The sequence below is a fragment of the Salmo salar genome, chromosome ssa03, assembly GCF_905237065.1.
Source record: "Salmo salar chromosome ssa03, Ssal_v3.1, whole genome shotgun sequence".
NCBI classification, from domain to species: Eukaryota; Metazoa; Chordata; class Actinopteri; order Salmoniformes; family Salmonidae; genus Salmo; species Salmo salar.
In genome coordinates, this window is record NC_059444.1 from 93,321,759 (window position 1) to 93,340,461 (window position 18,703).

Consider the following 18,703-nt stretch of genomic DNA (forward strand, 5'->3'; position numbering starts at 1 on the left):
TTATTAAACTCACAGACACCATTCAAACAGTTTTAGAAACTTTAGGGTGTTTTCTATCCATATATAATAAGTATATGCATATTCTAGTTACTGGGTAGGATTAGTAACCAGATTAAATCGGGTACATTTTTTTATCCAGCCGTGCAAATACTGCCCCCTAGCCCTAACAGGAAGTGGATGAATCATCCCTGCTTCTGTTCCTCTACTGTTCACCACCACATCCCTCTCACAGGGTTCCACAGTCACTACGTCAGACACACACAACTGGTTCCAAATGCTACAGTCTGCTTGGAATGAGGGTAAGGAAGGAGATGAGGGAGAGATGAGATCACACACTGACAGAGTGTCGAGATGTATTTGCACTTCATGTTAGCTGTCATCCCTCTGGCTCTGACCCTGTGAGTAGAGTTTAAATGGAGATATCATAGGGGTCAGATAGGACCTCAGGATTCACATTAGTCTGATGTGGCGGCCTAAATGACACCCTATTCCCTATATAGTGCACTACTTTTGACCAGAGCCCATTGTCCTAAATGGAAGCCTATTCCCTATATAGTGCACTACTTTTGACCAGGATCCATTGTCCTAAATGACACCCTATTCCCTATATAGTGCACTAACCTTGACCAGAGCCCATTGGGATTAGGGTGTCATTTTGGATGCAGTCTGACTCAAGGCTCAGTGTTCAAGTTTCAATGCTCAATGTTGGAGCTTATGGAGCATAACTGCACCACCCATGCCTGTCACACTTCTACTCACCCTGGGGCTGCGGAAGGCTGCATGAGGCTGGCTCACCCCTTCTTTAGTTTAGCTCCGTCTGTCTGGGGTTAGGACTGGGGCTAGAGCTGAACATGGGGCTGAACCAGACTGGCTGGGGTTAGGACTGGGGCTACAGCTGAACATGGGGCTGAACCAGACTGTCTGGGGTTAGGACTGGGGCTAGAGCTGAACATGGGGCTGAACCAGACTGTCTGGGGTTAGGCCTGGGGCTACAGCTGAACATGGGGCTGAACCAGACTGTCTGGGGTTAGGATTGGGGCTAGAGCTGAACATGGGGCTGAACCAGGCTGTCTGGGGTTAGGACTGGGGCTAGAGCTGAACATGGGGCTGAACCAGACTGTCTGGGGTTAGGACTGGGGCTAGAGCTGAACATGGGACTGAACCAGACTGTCTGGGGTTAGGACTGGGGCTAGAGCTGAACATGGGGCTGAACCAGACTGTCTGGGGTTAGGACTGGGGCTAGAGCTGAACATGAGGCTGGGGCTGAGCCAGGCTGACTGGGGTTAGGACTGAGGCTAGAGCTGAACATGGGGCTGGGGCTGAACCAGGCTGACTGGGCCCATACAGTGCTGATCCCCTGATCATGTAGACAGATAACGTCCCTCCACGCTGTCCTGTTTCTGACCACTCTTAATGCCCCGTTACACGTGAGTCTGTCTGTCCTCTACAGCTGGGCATCTAAACTCTTCAACTCCTACACAACCATGTCTAAATTCATTTTTCAGAGACTGATTCCTGTGAAAGGCTGCTATTGACCATGGAACATACACAGGGAACTGACCCTGAAATTGGTTGTGGTTTACTTCTTGCCGTTTAAACATACCCAAAAGTAATCTGAAGATTCCAAATGACTGATAACCCCAACCAGCGAATTATCTCTGCTCTACACAGTGATAGTTGTCCTGACCAGTATGTAGTTAAAAACAACCAGCTAATTATCCAGTATTACATTTACGTCATTTAGCAGACGCTCTTATCCAGAGCGACTTACAAATTGGTGCATTCACATTATGATATCCAGTGGAACAACCACTTCACAATAGTACATCTATATCTTTTTTTTGGGGGGGGGTTAGAAGGATTACTTTATCCTATCCCAGGTATTCCTTAAAGAGGTGGGGTTTCAGGTGTCTACGGAAGGTGGTGATTGACTCCGCTGTCCTGGCGTCGTGAGGAAGCTTGTTCCACCATTGGGGTACCAGAGCAGGGAACAGTTTTGACTGGGCTGAGCGGGAACTGTGCTTCCGCAGAGGTAGAGGGGCCAGCAGGCCAGAGGTGGATGAACGCAGTGCCCTTGTTTGGGTGTAGGGCCTGATCAGAGCATGAAGGTACGGAGGTGCCGTTCCCCTCACAGCTCCGTAGGCAAGCACCATGGTCTTGTAGCAGATGCGAGCTTCAACTGGAAGCCAGTGGAGTGTGCGGAGGACGTAAGAGAACTCTGTACTTACTACAGAATAAATACAACCAGCTAATTATCAAGTATGTAGTTACTACAGAATAAATACAGCCAGCTAATTATCCAGTATGTAGTTACTACAGAATAAATACAACCAGATAATTATCCAGTATGTAGTTACTACAGAATAAATACATCCAGATAATTATCCAGTATGTAGTTACTACAGAATAAATACAGCCAGCTAATTTTCTAGTATGTACTTACTACAGAATAAATACAACCAGCTAATTATCCAGTATGTAGTTTGTGGTGGCTAATTTCCGCATTACCAAATGAGGAGTTACAAACACATCAGAGTTAAAACTACATCTTTAATACTTAAGATACTTTTGCAAAAGTTCTTGACCCCCAATAATGCATTCTCTCGAATGAACCAGGAAAGTGATTACAGAATTGCTACAGGGATCTTTTATAGCAACGATACAGCCCCTTCAACGTACATTGACAAACCACAAATACTTAGTAACAGTTCACAAAGGTTACGTTTTGTATGACAGATATCAATAAAACACATCAGACAGTAACTGCTATGTCAACAGGATTAATGGTATAGCCCAGTATCTGGTCTCCTTAGAACCGTCCCTCCCTGTTACGGTATTGAACAGAACTATTTCATCCAATGGCATATATCAATTGTCAACTCTAGATACTCCCATCTCAAGCAAACCCCCTCTTGACCCCACTCCTGGACAGGCTCACTGGGGGGATTGAGCCTCTAGGCCATATATTATCACAGGATAAGTGTGAGATCTAAGAGAGGACATACAAGGGTCCATTTACTGCCATAATCCTCCCCACAATAAAGAAAAGGAGGGAGTGACTTGCTCACAGACATTGTGGAGACAAGTCATTGGTTCCCCATTAATCACGCCATCCCTTCACATGGTTTAAGAAATAGGTAAAGACACATTCCCATGATGACAAGTCTGACCTCTCCCCTCTCTGGGCTCCAAGTGTCTGAGCCCCAGCTAAGGTAGACATGCAACTGAAAAGACACCAGAGTCCAATGGACACTTTCTAATGACAAGTACCTCAAATAAGCATATTATACTAATAAAACATCTTAATTATCTATGTTACCCAACTAATTCTGATTCGTCCACGACATTCCCCTCTCAAGGGACTCCGTCCCTTCTAGAGAATCAGAACAGTAACGTTACAGCAGAACCAGTGTCTAAACACAGGCTTCATCACAACAGAAAAGACAGTCATCCCTCTGAGTCCCCTCTCAACTTAAAAGAAAATCACCAGATTTAAGAACATTCATTCACATAGAACATACATATATTCTACATAAACCAAAAATCACAAAACAATAACTCATTTCCAGGGGTTCCTGCACATAACATCCCAAGAAACTCAGCACTGTCTCTTATTACCATCCCCCAACATTTACTAAACACTCCAGCAATTTGTCTGGGAAGGCTATGATACACAGTCACCTGCACGAACCCATGAAGAAAAACAAAAAATGCATACAGTTTATGAGATTCAAAGCTATATTTTCCATAGACAGTAAAAATAACATAATGAATGCATAATGCAGTGCATGCACCAATGGAGTTTAATAAAATAAGCTTTAGTTATCTATCACACTCCAATGGATCAGCATAGTATGTTGGAAATTACTATTTCCATCCCAGAAACTACAATTAGCATATCTTGTTGTACAAATCCAGGTAGTGACTCCTAGTTAAAATAAAATGTATCCCCTTGGTGCCTAATGAACATGACCCAAGACAAACATCATGATTCCACTATTTATAAGGCAATGCCTATAGATCAAATAGATTAGGATCATTTACACTCTCCTGTCAGGGATTTCTTCATTCTTCAGACGATATGGCGAAATCATCGTCGGAAAATGAGGACCAATATGCAGCAGAGTTGAAATAGTTCATTTTGAACATTTAATAACACTCAAAAATGAACATACAAAATAACAAAACGGACTCACGATTACAGACAGTCTTCTCATGCTCACATACGCTAGACAAGAACCAATCTCCCACAAGTACACAGACAAACACACCCAACTAATATAGGACTTCCAATCAAAGGCAACACCACACAGCTGCCTTCAATTGGAAGTCCACCCCAATTAACTCAACATAGAAACAGATTACCTAGACTAAACATAGAATTACATAAACAAGGAACAGTGCCCAAAAACCCCGGAATACATAAATCAAATGCCCTTTTAGAAAAACCACCACTCCGAACCACATAAACCAAATACCCTCTGCCACGTCCTGACCAAACTACAATAACAATTAACCCTTATACTGGCCAGGACTTGACATCTCCAGATCAGAGTTCACCCATGTCATGCTTATAATAACCTCAACATCTTTAGTTCATAACAACAATCAAAACAATCATCCCTATCACATTAATTGCTTCACTCATATAGATTTTAACATACTCAACTCAAATCAATCCTTCAGTTTTAAAAATCATTCAATTTCCAACTAAAATCATAATTACAACTCAGTTAATTATCCAACCAAAATTTCAAAATGACATTGCTCAGTGATTCAAATTGGTCTTATCACTCAAAGTAAAAACTAAATTTAAACAAACATCAATATTAGCAGAATGTACATTCATTTTAACATCCATTATAATTATCCCATAATTTCTACTATTAACAATTTTATCACGATTATTCTACAGATCAGTATCTCAATGCATTCTTAATCTAAATTACTATAATTTTACGTGGTGTAGACCTCTACAATCAACCTGATACCCCAAAAGTCTAAACAGTTTTGGGCACAGTTGACCAAACCCCTCTCTCCAGGCACTGATTCTTCTGGCGTCCTCTTCGTTCTTCTTCAGATAACTTTAAAGTTCAAAGTGAATGACCCATTATAATGTCCCAATGTCAATGTTTCACCTTAGATGCCCATTATGTCTTGTCCATTCGTCAACCAATATATCAGCAACATAAGAAAAGTTTAGAACAGCACCTTTCTCCATGCTCACTCCACGTGGACTCCTCTCACACTCCTGAGAGAAACATGAGAGAAAAGCAGTTGATAGCTTAGATCGGATACTGTACACCGGTTGCTGGCTCGGCCATTCCTCTCAGTAGAAATGGTTCAGACAGGGCCATATTCAACGCCTTCGTCACTCCTTCTTCAGCCAATTAGAGGGGGTTTGAGGTACACACACTTTTCGGTCCAATTATCTCTTCCATGCATTAAGATACCATCTGATGTCACTTTTCATGATAACCTCGAAAGAACAGATCAGAACAACAGTTTAGTTCAGTTCATTAACTACATGATAAATAATTACTTTTACCAATTATTCTTAATACAAATGTCTAAACATTATTCAAAGAGAATAACAACACATTCTATTGAAATTATTCTTTCACATTGGTTAATACTTCCCATCACAATTTCAACTCCATCGCAGAGCCACAGAATCAGGAAGTTAGACCTATAACCCATCAGGAATAGAACAGAACAAACAACACAACAATACACTCCTTCACATATCACTCAAGGTGTGTAAACTTCAATCCAAATTTCAAAGAACTGAATCCAAACCCTCAAAGGACTGTATCCTCCTCCCCATTTTTTTTAACACATGACTCTCCATGAGAGTAATGTATTTAAAAAAAAACACAACTACTGGTCAAAAGATAAAACAAAATGTCAAATAACATAACCAAAAGAAAATCACAACTCTGAAAACCTCCAAAAAGAAAAAATAATTTACCCATATGGTCATAGGAAAACAGACTTCAAGCAGCCTACCCTTAGTGAAAGGCAATGCCCTATATCACATAGGTCCAAATTACAAATATGTCTAAGAACTTTAAATTCCATCATAATTATACATTTCACGAATTACCTTGAAATCAGTATAACAAATGACCTAAAATGTATTATCCAAATGGCTTTCCCATGAGGCTGATCAGACCACACAGGAAAACCCAGACAAAGGTCATAAGTCAAACCACCCCTTCACAGAAATGTTACTTACTATCTTAGACAAAAAAAATTAAACGTCAAACATTTTCTACATGTTGTATCACAGATTACCCAGAACATTTAATTAACAAAAGAATCCACATCTTTAATTAAACCTCAGGAAAAAAACTTCTAAAAATTCCATGTGTATACCCCTTTAAGATATCTTAGCACTAAATCATATGGAAAACTCACCAATCCCACAGGAAAGAGAAAAACAAACATACTATTTTAAAAACACAAACAAATAGTAATAACAAATGTGTTGTGTGTGGGTATTATCAAACCCTAAAGTAAAAACAAACCAAAAATGTCCAGGTCACTTCCATTTTGGTAGTTTACAGCCTCAATCTCACTCACCCAAGATTATAGCCCCAGGAAACATAGACAATGAAATCCCCATTGTCCCAAAGAAAAACACAAACACTTCTTTAGCAGTCATTATACTACTGATTCAGAAACCCAAAAGTTAACTACAAACAAAACCTAATGATAACTCCACTGTACTCCCTCATCATTAATCATTAGTTTTAATCTGCATCAATGTATATGCATGCTTAATTGACCCTTAGATACAATTATCCTGGTATCATTACTAGACCAATGTCCAACAAATATGTGATAGCTTTTTTCACCTTTGGATTGTTCAGCAATATTTAATTCCAGTCATTTAATAAAATGTAGTTTGAGACGTGTTCTCTCATGTCGCCTTTAACATACATACTTCAGTTGACTTTCATCCGTCCTGGAGGAAAGAATCCTACTCAAACACATCAGACAATACAATGTTTAATTAAGTGAAAACAACACCAAAAATAAACAATAAACAGTAAACAATAAACAAACCCATAACCTCTTTCCAGCAATCAAATCATTTCAACCTGTAGCATACATTTTGTAAAAACAAACCTTGTTGTTTAACAAATCTAAAACCTTAAAAAAGTGTGCCGTCTTATCAGCATAAGAATCAAAACTAACTTTTTTCCACTCATAATACACAATGTTTTCATTCCCCAAAGGTCAATAATGTTCAGCTCATACATGAATGATCTTCCTTCTGTCTGTACAGGGTCTGAAGTTCCAATGTATGCAGATGATACAGTGATAAATGCATGCTATTAACAAACAACCTACACAAAAACTCACTACTGTAATGGTTCAGATGACAAAGTTGCTCAGAGACTCATGTTTGCATCTCAATAAAATTAAAATAAAACACAAAACACAGTCTGCATGTTCCTCACAAAGAAAACACTGATGCCCCTGAGACAGATGTCTATGTATCAGGGGAAAAGTTCCACGTGATATCTGATTTTAAGTTCCACGGCATCATACTTGATTCCAACCTCTCTTTTAAAAGCAAATGAAAAAGGTATTCAAATAACCAAATGCAACCTAGATAATTTCCAAAACATATGAAATTGTTTTACTACATAAGTAACAAAACTATGCTTCAAGGTCTCAGAGCGAGTAACGTTACCGATTGAAACGCTATTAGCGCGCACCACCTCGGTTATGCTCACCCCCCTCACAAAGAGCTCGTCCTCGCGCTATCTTGCGACTCTACGTCTTACAGGAACGCGCACGCCGGCCAAGCACACGCACAACTGTGATGAATTCGCACTGTCCCTGTAAAATAAAATTAACTCAACCTTCAATTCACTGTACTGACCTGACATTGTTCCACGTAATGGAAACAGAGTATAATGTTTAAATACATAAACTTCCTTCTCTAATTCACTGGTGTTACCTAAACATTCAAACCAAGAATCAATAACCAGCTTTCACATCACAAAATCCTTCCTTCCAGCCAAACATAGCCCAAGCATAGCCCAGCGCACATAACCAATTCTCTTCTCATCTTTTGTTTTACCCGTAAGCAAAAATATAACCCACTACTCAACCAACGTTCTGCCTTACCTCTATAGTAAGATTAAAACCAAACTTTACAACTTCCTCTTCTCTTTCAGCTTCACACTTATGAAATATCCAAGACTTTAAAAATAACTTGTAAATCGCCATACTTATAAAAATAACTTCATTCAACTCTTTCTCTGTATGTCAGTTCCAGCAACAGACAACGTATTATATCAAAATTCCCTCGCTATTATTTTCTAATGAATTAGTCTTTCAATTTAAACTAATCAAGCTATCAAAACGTTACATTTATTTATTAAACAAACGCTAGCAACCGTATCTCTCCAGGCAACACATATCAATAGTAGAATTATCATCTAATCCCCTGGTGCATGGGCTAGGATACGAACTCTGGCCTTCGACGTGGCAGGTGAGAATTCTACCCCTGTACCACCAATGCTATTTAATTGAACAAGACTTCCAGCAAATAAACCCATTCACAATGGTCTGTCGTCGTAAAATTAGGCACATATTACCTAGACAATTCCCAGAAAATAGCCCTCTTAAAAAAATCCAAGATTTACACCAGCGATGATTCTCACATGCCAAATGAATAGATTAGCAGTCAAAGAGTAAAATCAACATTCATAGACTAAGAAACAGATCTTGCGCCTTTTAATAAAAGTAGATTATGTTTTCTCATCGTATTTCAATGACTTTACTTCATCATATCAGCCAATGATAATTAGTTTGATGGATACCCTAGGCTTTGTCCGACTTTCTCAATTACGTCGAGATTCCATCTTAATTCGCTCTAACTTTATGGAAAACGGTTTATTCAATAAATCCAGCAACTCCTCTCATACTGAGAGGACAAAATAAAACAGTTTCAGACCTTAAGGGCAGTTTTTATTTCAACTGTTGTACCCAGACGGGGATAATACAATAAGCATTTATAGTTACATCGTTAGGGTAAGATAACCAAAAGCGGACACACGCCAATCAGTTTCTAGAGCACAATTTCCCAAACATTGTAGACAGTTTAATAATGCTTAAAACCTCATCTTTATTAAATTATCCATTAAAGATACCAACTCAAAACCTACATACGTCTACGAATGGTTGGTTTAAATTGTATCTAATTATATTCTCAGCATTACTTTATCAAATCTCTAGTAATCAATTATACACACACATACAATTTATCATATTTTCACAGAATCCATATAAAACGTTAGAAACTTTTAGGTACTCACACAGAACTTTAAGGATCACCCACACAGGATTGGCCCGATACTCACACAGAACATCAGAACATAATTGAAAGGTTACTCACACAGAGTAAACCTACTCACGCTCACACAGAACGCTCCTACAAAGATTACCTAGTGGTAACTTTAACAAAATACTCACACAGAGTAACCCAGGGCATACCTGGCTAGCACATTTAAAATAATTGGAATTCACCACCTCTGAGGGTCACTTAGACAGTCACACAGACATTTCTCAGAACTAGGTCCTTATTCCAATAACCCCCTCTTGACCCCACTCCTGGACAGGCTCACTGGGGGGAGTGAGCCTCTAGGCCATATATTATCACAGGATAAGTGTGAGATCTAAGAGACCATGGTCCCAGACACTGCCATAAACCTCCCCACAATAAGGAAAAGGAGGGTGTGACTTGCTCACAGACATTGTGGAGACAAGTCATTGGTTCCCCATTAATCACGCCATCCCTTCACATGGTTTAAGAAATAGGTAAAGACACATTCCCATGATGACAAGTCTGACCTCTCCCCTCTCTGGGCCCCAAGTGTCTGAGCCCCAGCTAAGGTAGACATGCAACTGAAAAGACACCAGAGTCCAATGGACACTTTCTAATGACAAGTACCTCAAATAAGCATATTATACTAATAAAACATCTTAATTATCTATGTTACCCAACTAATTCTGATTCGTCCACGACAAGTTACTACAGAATAAATACAGCTAGCTAATTATCCAGTATGTAGTTACTACAGAATAAATACATCCAGCTAATTATCCAGTGTGTACTTACTACAGAATAAATACATCCAGATAATTATCCAGTATGTAGTTACTACAGAATAAATACATCCAGATAATTATCCAGTGTGTACTTACTACAGAATAAATACATCCAGATAATTATCCAGTATGTAGTTACTACAGAATAAATACATCCAGATAATTATCCAGTATGTAGTTACTATAGAATAAATACAGCCAGATAATTATCCAGGATGTAGTTACTACAGAATAAATACATCCAGATAATTATCCAGTATGTAGTTACTACAGAATAAATACAGCCAGATAATTATCCAGTATGTAGTTACTACAGAATAAATACAGCCAGATAATTATCCAGTATGTAGTTACTACAGAATAAATACATCCAGATAATTATCCAGTATGTAGTTACTACAGAATAAATACAACCAGATAATTATAGTGATAGTTGTACTGACTTCTACATGAAGCTAGTGATCAAGCTTGTTCACAACTGGCAAACAAAAAGCTCCACGCAACTCCCACTGCTGCGTCACAACACCTGGTACTCTGGTTCCGGACCTTGGACCTGGATACTCACTCACACAGGTCCACTATTAGTTTCAGCCAGGGTTTGTTAGTGTTTCACACATGTTTTATAGTGTGGATCAGAGCATCAAACGGTCCAGGTTCTGGATCATAAAGGGATATGTGAAAGCCCCCTTAGAAGAATGTTACTCCGTTATCAGATAAACATTTTGAGAATGCTTTGACAAAACCAATTTGGAAAAGTTAGGTCTAGTCTTAGCTGCAGTAGGAACACTAAAGTAGCAGGAACACCGTTGAGACGGCTGCTGTGCTTTAGCTGCTACTGGACAGTTGTCCTCTGTGGCGGATTGACTGAGACCACTGTCCTGTGGCTTATGAGTTTTGACAGGTTGTTTTTCTCTAACCAGAGGTTTGTGTAATCTCTGACCTTATTGGTCTCTCAATCTCCTGCTGTCTCTCTCTCTCTCTCTCTCTCCCTCTCACTTTTACTATCTCTCCTTACACACACACACACACACACACAGACACACGCACGCACGCACGCACGCACACACACACACACACACACCCTCTCTCTTTTTCTCTCTCTTTCTGTCTCTCTCTATAAGGACAGGCTTACTCCAGAGCAGTCTGTCTCTCTGGTTAATCATTGTACCTACTTGGTGCTGGGGTTACAGAAAGTGCTTTAAGTAGGGTAGTATGTTGTAAAATTAGAAAGAGCCACTTGTCCATAATACATGATAAATGGACAAGTGCCTTTCCTGTTTGTTTCCATTCAATTGTTATGTGTGTGTCGGTTTGATTATACAACAAGTGGGTTGTTCATTAGAGTGTGTGTGTGTGTGTGTGTGTGTGTGTGTGTGTGTGTGTGTGTGTGTGTGTGTGTGTGTGTGTGTGTGTGTGTGTGTGTGTGTGTGTGTGTGTGTGTGTGTGTGTGTGTGTGTGTGTGTGTGTGTGTGTGTGTGTGTGTGTGTGCCTGCGTGCGTGTCTTCGTAGTGCAGGGAAACTTCGTATAGCAGTGACGTTTCTCTAGCCTCAAGCCATGGCTAGGTGAGTTAACACCATGCTCTCAGTTAGCCTCACGCTGCTCACGGTGCTCATGCTGCATGGACACCTGTCTGCTGCCCCCGACTACACTACGACATGTGGTCTGGTCTGATACAACTCTCTGGTAAGCTCTGGTATGGTACTGTGCCACTCTCAATATGGTGCTGATGGGTTTGTCCTGCGACTGACACGGTTACTGTGCGTATTATGTGAGTGAGATTTCACACATATGCCGTGGGATTAACAGTGGGAAACCATTGGGATTTATCAGAATGAATTAATGAATGATCAGATCAGAAGCATGACTTTCACATGTATTCATTATCCATCAGGGTTCACATCAGATATTAAGTTGTATTCATTAACCATCAGGGTTCACATCAGATATTAAGTTGTATTCATTAACCATCAGGCTTCACATCAGATGTTAAGTTGTTGTTGTCATTTCAACACTGTGCTGTGTTCCCTGTGTTTGACTCAAAACTGTGCTGTCTTCCCTGTGTGTGACTCCACACTGTGCTGTGTTCTATGTGTGTGACTCAACACTGTGCTGTGTTCCCTTGTGTGTGACTCAACAATTTGATGTGTTCCCTGTGTTTGACTCAACACTGTGCTGTGTTCCATGTGTGTGACTCAACAATGTGATGTGTTCCGATGTTTGACTCAACACTGTGCTGTGTTCCATGTGTGTGACTCAACACTGTGCTGTGTTCCCTGTGTGTGACTCAACACTGTGCTGTGTTCCCTGTGTGTTACTCAACACTGTGCTGTGTTCCCTGTGTGTGACTCAACACTGTGCTGTGTTCCATGTGTGTGACTCAACACTGTGCTGTGTTCCCTTGTGTGTGACTCAACAATTTGATGTGTTCCCTGTGTTTGACTCAACACTGTGCTGTGTTCCATGTGTGTGACTCAACACTGTGCTGTGTTCCCTTGTGTTTGACTCAACACTGTGCTGTGTTCCCTGTGTGTGACTCAACACTGTGCTGTGTTCCCTGTGTGTTACTCAACACTGTGCTGTGTTCCCTGTGTGTGACTCAACACTGTGCTGTGTTCCATGTGTGTGACTCAACACTGTGCTGTGTTCCCTTGTGTGTGACTCAACAATTTGATGTGTTCCCTGTGTTTGACTCAACACTGTGCTGTGTTCCATGTGTGTGACTCAACACTGTGCTGTGTTCCCTTGTGTTTGACTCAACACTGTGCTGTGTTCCATGTGTGTGACTCAACACTGTGCTGTGTTCCCTGTGTGTGACTCAACACTGTGCTGTGTTCCCTGTGTGTGACTCAACACTGTGCTGTGTTCCCTTGTGTGTGACTCAACACTGTGATGTGTTCCCTTGTGTGTGACTCAACACTGTGCTGTGTTCCCTTGTGTGTGACTCAACACTGTGCTGTGTTCCCTTGTGTGTGACTCAACACTGTGCTGTGTTCCCTGTGTTTGACTCAACAATGTGATGTGTTCCCTTGTGTGTGACTAAACACTGTGCTGTGTTCCCTTGTGTGTGACTCAACACTGTGCTGTGTTCCCTTGTGTGTGACTCAACAATGTGCTGTGTTCCCTTGTGTGTGACTCAACACTGTGCTGTGTTCCCTTGTGTGTGACTCAACAATGTGATGTGTTCCCTTGTGTGTGACTCAACACTGTGATGTGTTCCCTTGTGTTTGACTCAACACTGTGCTGTGTTCCATGTGTGTGACTCAACACTGTGATGTGTTCCCTTATGTGTGACTCAACACTGTGCTGTGTTCCCTTGTGTGTGACTCAACAATTTGATGTGTTCCCTGTGTTTGACTCAACACTGTCCTGTGTTCCATGTGTGTGACTCAACAATGTGATGTGTTCCCTGTGTTTGACTCAACACTGCTGTGTTCCATGTGTGTGACTCAACACTGTGCTGTGTTCCCTGTGTTTGACTCAACACTGTGCTGTGTTCCCTTGTGTGTGACTCAACACTGTGCTGTGTCCCCTGTGTGTGACTCAACACTGTCCTGTGTTCCCTGTGTTTGACTCAACACTGTGCTGTGTTCCATGTGTGTGACTCAACACTGTGCTGTGTTCCCTTGTGTTTGACTCAACACTGCTGTGTTCCCTGTGTTTGACTCAACACTGTGCTCTGTTCCCTTGTGTGTGACTCAACACTGTGATGTGTTCCATGTGTGTGACTCAACACTGATGTGTTCCCTTGTGTTTGACTCAACACTGTGCTGTGTTCCATGTGTGTGACTCAAAACTGTGATGTGTTCCCTTGTGTTTGACTCAACACTGTGCTGTGTTCCCTGTGTTTGACTCAACACTGTGCTGTGTTCCATGTGTGTGACTCAACACTGTGCTGTGTTCCCTTGTGTGTGACTCAACACTGTGCTGTTTTCCCTTCTGTGTGACTCAACACTGTGCTGTGTTCCCTTGTGTGTGACTCAACACTGTGATGTGTTCTCTTGTGTGTGACTCAACACTGTGCTGTGTTCCCTTGTGTGTGACTCAACACTGTGCTGTGTTCCCTGTGTTTGACTCAACAATGTGCTGTGTTCCCTTGTGTGTGACTCAACACTGTGCTGTGTTCCCTTGTGTGTGACTCAACAATGTGATGTGTTCCCTTGTGTGTGACTCAACACTGTGATGTGTTCCCTTGTGTTTGACTCAACACTGTGCTGTGTTCCATGTGTGTGACTCAACACTGTGATGTGTTCCCTGTGTTTGACTCAACACTGCTGTGTTCCATGTGTGTGACTCAACACTGTGCTGTGTTCCCTGTGTTTGACTCAACACTGTGCTGTGTTCCCTTGTGTGTGACTCAACACTGTGCTGTGTCCCCTGTGTGTGACTCAACACTGTCCTGTGTTCCCTGTGTTTGACTCAACACTGTGCTGTGTTCCATGTGTGTGACTCAACACTGTGCTGTGTTCCCTTGTGTTTGACTCAACACTGCTGTGTTCCCTGTGTTTGACTCAACACTGTGCTCTGTTCCCTTGTGTGTGACTCAACACTGTGATGTGTTCCATGTGTGTGACTCAACACTGATGTGTTCCCTTGTGTTTGACTCAACACTGTGCTGTGTTCCATGTGTGTGACTCAAAACTGTGATGTGTTCCCTTGTGTTTGACTCAACACTGTGCTGTGTTCCCTGTGTTTGACTCAACACTGTGCTGTGTTCCATGTGTGTGACTCAACACTGTGCTGTGTTCCCTTGTGTGTGACTCAACACTGTGCTGTTTTCCCTTCTGTGTGACTCAACACTGTGCTGTGTTCCCTTGTGTGTGACTCAACACTGTGATGTGTTCTCTTGTGTGTGACTCAACACTGTGCTGTGTTCCCTTGTGTGTGACTCAACACTGTGCTGTGTTCCCTGTGTTTGACTCAACAATGTGATGTGTTCCCTTGTGTGTGACTAAACACTGTGCTGTGTTCCCTTGTGTGTGACTCAACACTGTGCTGTGTTCCCTGTGTTTGACTCAACACTGTGCTGTGTTCCCTTGTGTGTGACTCAACACTGTGCTGTGTTCCCTTGTGTGTGACTCAACACTGTGCTGTGTTCCCTTGTGTGTGACTCAACAATGTGATGTGCTCCCTTGTGTGTCACTCAACACTGTGATGTGTTCCCTTGTGTTTGACTCAACACTGTGCTGTGTTCCATGTGTGTGACTCAACACTGTGATGTGTTCCCTTGTTTTTGACTCAACACTGTGCTGTGTTCCCTGTATTTGACTCAACACTGTGCTGTGTTCCATGTGTGTGACTCAACACTGTGCTGTGTTCCCTTGTGTGTGACTCAACACTGTGCTGTGTTCCCTTCTGTGTGACTCAACACTGTGCTGTGTTCCCTTGTGTGTGACTCAACACTGTGCTGTGTTCCCTGTGTTTGACTCAACACTGTGCTGTGTTCCATGTGTGTGACTCAACAATGTGATGTGTTCCCTGTGTTTGACTCAACACTGCTGTGTTCCATGTGTGTGACTCAACACTGTGCTGTGTTCCCTGTGTTTGACTCAACACTGTGCTGTGTTCCTTTGTGTGTGACTCAACACTGTGCTGTGTTCCCTGTGTGTGACTCAACACTGTCCTGTGTTCCCTGTGTTTGACTCAACACTGTGCTGTGTTCCATGTGTGTGACTCAACACTGTGCTGTGTTCCCTTGTGTTTGACTCAACACTGCTGTGTTCCCTGTGTTTGACTCAACACTGTGCTGTGTTCCATGTGTGTGACTCAACACTGTGATGTGTTCCCTTGTGTGTGACTCAACACTGTGCTGTGTTCCCTGTGTGTGACTCAACACTGTGCTGTGTTCCATGTGTGTGACTCAACACTGTGCTGTGTTCCCTTGTGTGTGACTCAACAATTTGATGTGTTCCCTGTGTTTGACTCAACACTGTGCTGTGTTCCATGTGTGTGACTCAACAATGTGATGTGTTCCCTGTGTTTGACTCAACACTGCTGTGTTCCATGTGTGTGACTCAACACTGTGCTGTGTTCCCTGTGTTTGACTCAACACTGTGCTGTGTTCCCTTGTGTGTGACTCAACACTGTGCTGTGTTCCGTATGTGTGACTCAACACTGTCCTGTGTTCCCTGTGTTTGACTCAACACTGTGCTGTGTGCCATGTGTGTGACTCAACACTGTGCTGTGTTCCCTTGTGTGTGACTCAACACTGTGCTGTGTTCCCTTCTGTGTGACTCAACACTGTGCTGTGTTCCCTTGTGTGTGACTCAACACTGTGATGTGTTCCCTTGTGTGTGACTCAACACTGTGCTGTTTTCCCTTGTGTGTGACTCAACACTGTGCTGTGTTCCCTTGTGTGTGACTCAACACTGTGCTGTGTTCCCTGTGTTTGACTCAACAATGTGATGTGTTCCCTTGTGTGTGACTAAACACTGTGCTGTGTTCCCTTGTGTGTGACTCAACACTGTGCTGTGTTCCCTTGTGTGTGACTCAACAATGTGCTGTGTTCCCTTGTGTGTGACTCAACACTGTGCTGTGTTCCCTTGTGTGTGACTCAACAATGTGATGTGTTCCCTTGTGTGTGACTCAACACTGTGATGTGTTCCCTTGTGTTTGACTCAACACTGTGCTGTGTTCCATGTGTGTGACTCAACACTGTGATGTGTTCCCTTATGTGTGACTCAACACTGTGCTGTGTTCCCTTGTGTGTGACTCAACAATTTGATGTGTTCCCTGTGTTTGACTCAACACTGTGCTGTGTTCCATGTGTGTGACTCAACAATGTGATGTGTTCCCTGTGTTTGACTCAACACTGCTGTGTTCCATGTGTGTGACTCAACACTGTGCTGTGTTCCCTGTGTTTGACTCAACACTGTGCTGTGTTCCCTTGTGTGTGACTCAACACTGTGCTGTGTCCCCTGTGTGTGACTCAACACTGTCCTGTGTTCCCAGTGTTTGACTCAACACTGTGATGTGTTCCCTGTGTTTGACTCAACACTGCTGTGTTCCATGTGTGTGACTCAACACTGTGCTGTGTTCCCTGTGTTTGACTCAACACTGTGCTGTGTTCCCTTGTGTGTGACTCAACACTGTGCTGTGTCCCCTGTGTGTGACTCAACACTGTCCTGTGTTCCCTGTGTTTGACTCAACACTGTGCTGTGTTCCATGTGTGTGACTCAACACTGTGCTGTGTCCCCTGTGTGTGACTCAACACTGTCCTGTGTTCCCAGTGTGTGACTCAACAATGTGATGTGTTCCCTGTGTTTGACTCAACACTGCTGTGTTCCATGTGTGTGACTCAACACTGTGCTGTGTTCCCTGTGTTTGACTAAACACTGTGCTGTGTTCCCTTGTGTGTGACTCAACACTGTGCTGTGTCCCCTGTGTGTGACTCAACACTGTCCTGTGTTCCCAGTGTTTGACTCAACACTGTGCTGTGTTCCATGTGTGTGACTCAACACTGTGCTGTGTTCCCTTGTGTTTGACTCAACACTGCTGTGTTCCCTGTGTTTGACTCAACACTGTGCTCTGTTCCCTTGTGTGTGACTCAACACTGTGCTGTGTTCCCTTGTGTGTGACTCAACACTGTGCTGTGTTCCCTTGTGTGTGACTCAACAATGTGATGTGCTCCCTTGTGTGTCACTCAACACTGTGATGTGTTCCCTTGTGTTTGACTCAACACTGTGCTGTGTTCCATGTGTGTGACTCAACACTGTGATGTGTTCCCTTGTTTTTGACTCAACACTGTGCTGTGTTCCCTGTATTTGACTCAACACTGTGCTGTGTTCCATGTGTGTGACTCAACACTGTGCTGTGTTCCCTTGTGTGTGACTCAACACTGTGCTGTGTTCCCTTCTGTGTGACTCAACACTGTGCTGTGTTCCCTTGTGTGTGACTCAACACTGTGCTGTGTTCCCTGTGTTTGACTCAACACTGTGCTGTGTTCCATGTGTGTGACTCAACAATGTGATGTGTTCCCTGTGTTTGACTCAACACTGCTGTGTTCCATGTGTGTGACTCAACACTGTGCTGTGTTCCCTGTGTTTGACTCAACACTGTGCTGTGTTCCTTTGTGTGTGACTCAACACTGTGCTGTGTTCCCTGTGTGTGACTCAACACTGTCCTGTGTTCCCTGTGTTTGACTCAACACTGTGCTGTGTTCCATGTGTGTGACTCAACACTGTGCTGTGTTCCCTTGTGTTTGACTCAACACTGCTGTGTTCCCTGTGTTTGACTCAACACTGTGCTGTGTTCCATGTGTGTGACTCAACACTGTGATGTGTTCCCTTGTGTGTGACTCAACACTGTGCTGTGTTCCCTGTGTGTGACTCAACACTGTGCTGTGTTCCATGTGTGTGACTCAACACTGTGCTGTGTTCCCTTGTGTGTGACTCAACAATTTGATGTGTTCCCTGTGTTTGACTCAACACTGTGCTGTGTTCCATGTGTGTGACTCAACAATGTGATGTGTTCCCTGTGTTTGACTCAACACTGCTGTGTTCCATGTGTGTGACTCAACACTGTGCTGTGTTCCCTGTGTTTGACTCAACACTGTGCTGTGTTCCCTTGTGTGTG

At 42.6% G+C, this 18,703-nt stretch overlaps 1 protein-coding gene across 3 annotated transcripts in view; it reads left to right on the forward strand.

Annotated features, from left to right (window-relative positions):
* LOC106602019 (glucagon receptor) overlaps nucleotides 1-18,703 on the forward strand; it is a 273,403-nt gene that overhangs the window by 183,334 nt on the left and 71,366 nt on the right. The window contains exon 1 of one of the 3 annotated variants that reach the window (XM_045715818.1): nucleotides 11,670-11,815. The exons of the other annotated variants lie outside the window; for them this stretch is intronic. The gene's annotated coding sequence lies outside the window, so the exon portion shown is untranslated. Of the gene's footprint in view, nucleotides 1-11,669; nucleotides 11,816-18,703 lie in introns of those variants that run through there. 3 annotated transcript variants of the gene reach the window in all.